At 25.9% G+C, this 3,164-nt stretch overlaps 1 pseudogene; it reads right to left on the reverse strand.

Annotated features, from left to right (window-relative positions):
• Positions 1-289: 289 nt before the first annotated feature.
• On the reverse strand, positions 290-2,299 carry LOC138700084 (NADH-ubiquinone oxidoreductase chain 5-like; annotated as a pseudogene).
• Between the last annotated feature and the right edge of the window lie 865 nt (positions 2,300-3,164).

The following is a 3,164-nucleotide window of genomic DNA, read 5'->3' on the forward strand; positions in this document are numbered from 1 at the left end:
AAAAAAGATCACCCTTTGAATGTGGATTTGATCCTAAATCAAGAGCACGATTACCTTTCTCACTACGATTTTTTTTGATTGCAGTAATCTTTCTAATCTTTGACGTAAAAATTTCCTTATTATTACCAATAACAATTATTATATACACGTCAAGAATCATAATATGAACAATTATTAGAACAATATTTTTACTAATTCTACTAGCCGGCTTATATCATGAATGAAACCAAGGATCATTAGAATGAGCATCATAGGATAGTAGTTAAATATAACATTTGGGTTGCATTAAAAAAGTATTGATTATTCAATCTATCTTAAATAAGAAGCAATTAATTGCAATCAGTTTCGACCTGATATTTAGATAAATATTATCCTTATTTTTAACTGAAACCAAAAAGAGGTATATTACTGTTAATAATAAAATTGAATTAAATATTCCAGTTAAGGAAATGTGTAGAACAAGTAAAAGCTGCTAACTTATTACTTTAGCGGTTAAACTCCGTTTACATTTCTAATTTATATAGTTTAAATATATCTAAAACACTACACTTTCACTGTAGAAATAAAGGAAACTTTTATAAATACTTAAAGATTAAATAAATCTCATTAACATCTTCAATGTCACGCTCTATAATATAAGCTATTCAAGTTTAAATAATTAATATAAATATTATGACAACAATCCATATTACAAAAAATATAAGAAAGAATTTTAAATTATTATACTGTCATCACTGATTAATTTTACTTATATATATAAACAGTATATATATATACCTTGACCTCCAAAATATTCTCTCCAACCAGAATCAAATACCTTATATGATTTATATCCTAAAAATAAAGGTATATTAGATATATCATAAGTAGAAATATATGGTATAAATCATATAGAACCTATAAATCTTGAATATAAATAATATTTAATAGATAATAACTTATTACCAATATTAATCTTAGAAATCTCATATCCAAATCAACCACCTAAAAAACTAACTAACAATACTAAAGTTTTCAAATAAAAAGGTAAACAAATTAATAAAGGAGTAGGAAAAATAATTCAACTAAGAAAACTACCACCTATAACAGCTATAACTAGTAAACCTAACATTCCCTTAATTATATTAAATCTATATTCACCTATATTATATATACTTAATATATTAAAATCACCACACAAAGTATAATAAAATAAACGAAAAGAATAACAAACAGTTAAACCTGTAGAAAAATAAAATAAAATAAAACCAAAAATATTTATGTATCTTAAAGATACTATTTCCAAAATTAAATCCCTTGAATAAAATCCAGCCAAAAATGGTATACCACATAAAGCAAGATTAGAAATACATAAACAAACTGAAGTTATAGGTATTTGAAAGGACAAATTACCTATAAAACGAATATCTTGAGAATCCTTTATAACGTGAATTACTATACCAGCACATATAAATAATAATGCCTTAAATAATGCATGTGTTAATAAATGAAAAAAAGCTAAAACAGAAAATCCTATAGACAAAATACTTATTATTAAACCCAACAGTCTTAAAGTAGATAAAGCAATAATTTTCTTCAAATCATATTCAAAATTTGCCCCTAAACCAGCTATAAATATTGTTAAACCAGAAATAAGTAAAATAAAAATGTTTAATCAATCACTAAAAGTAGCTCTAAAACGAATTAATAAAAAAACACCCGCAGTAACCAATGTTGAAGAATGAACTAAAGCAGATACCGGAGTAGGAGCCGCTATAGCAGTAGGAAGCCAAGAAGAAAACGGAATTTGAGCTCTCCTAGTTATAGCTGCCACAACCACAAAAAAGGAAATAATATCCATTTCAAAATTACCCTTTAATAATTCCAAATAATAAATATAATTCCATCTTCCAAAATTTAATATTCACGAAATAGCTATTAATAAACAAACATCCCCAATTCGATTAGATAATGCAGTAATTATTCCTGCATTATAAGACCTAACATTTTGGTAATAAATAACTAAACAGTAGGAAACTAAACCCAAACCGTCCCATCCCAACAAGATTCTAATTATATTAGGTCTAATAATTAAAAATATTATAGATATTACAAATATTAGAACTAATAAAATGAATCGATTAATATTTATATCACCATCCATATAATCATCTCTATATAAAATAACTAAAGAAGAAATAAAAAAAAAAACAAAACCTATAAATAATAAAGATATTCAATCAAATAAAAAAGTCATAACAACAGATCCAGAATTAAAGCTGATAATATCCCATTCAATAAAATAAATTATATTATTAATAACAAAGTAAAAACCCATAAAAATCAAAATAATTCTAAAAATGAATAAAAATATAAATCTAATAAAACAAATTGATATATATATATATCATAACCTAAGATAAATAAATTATATCACTGACACCACAAATCAATATTTTATTATATTAAACTACTTAAGTAGTTTATACCCAAAATGCAACAACATCACTATTCAAAATCAATACATTTAATGGGAATCAATGCAAAAATAAAAGTAAATATTCACGAGAATAACCTAAAGAACAAGAATAAATACCAGAATAATATATTCCATGCTGACTATATGAATAAAGGTATAAAGTATAAGCAGCACTAAAAAAAGATAAAAATATTAAAGTATATATAGTTAATCAATTCCATTTTCTACTACCATTTATTGTAATAGCAGCTGTAATAGTACATTTACTATTTCTACATCAAACAGGATCAAATAATCCTATAACTCATTTCAGAGTTAATACATTGATATAATTTATACAAAGATCACAAAATTTTCAAGCTCTAAACTAGGCCTACAGTTAATTACTGTAAATATAAACAGTTGTATCGTTTTATTTATCTCATACATCTAGTTTATTTTTATTTTAGTAGGTTATTTTACGACGCTTTATCAACATCTTAGGTTATTTAGCGTCTGAATGAGATGAAGGTGATAATGCCGGTGAAATGAGTCCGGAGTCCAACACCGAAAGTTACCCAGCATTTGCTCATATTGGGTTGAGAGAAAACCCCGGAAAAAACCTCAACCAGGTAACTTATCCCGACCGGGAATCGAACCCGGGCCACCTGGTTTCACGGCTAGACGCGCTAACCGTTACTCCACAGGTGTGGACATAGGTACATCT

This window comes from Periplaneta americana, chromosome 1, assembly GCF_040183065.1.
Source record: "Periplaneta americana isolate PAMFEO1 chromosome 1, P.americana_PAMFEO1_priV1, whole genome shotgun sequence".
Taxonomy (NCBI): Eukaryota; Metazoa; Arthropoda; class Insecta; order Blattodea; family Blattidae; genus Periplaneta; species Periplaneta americana.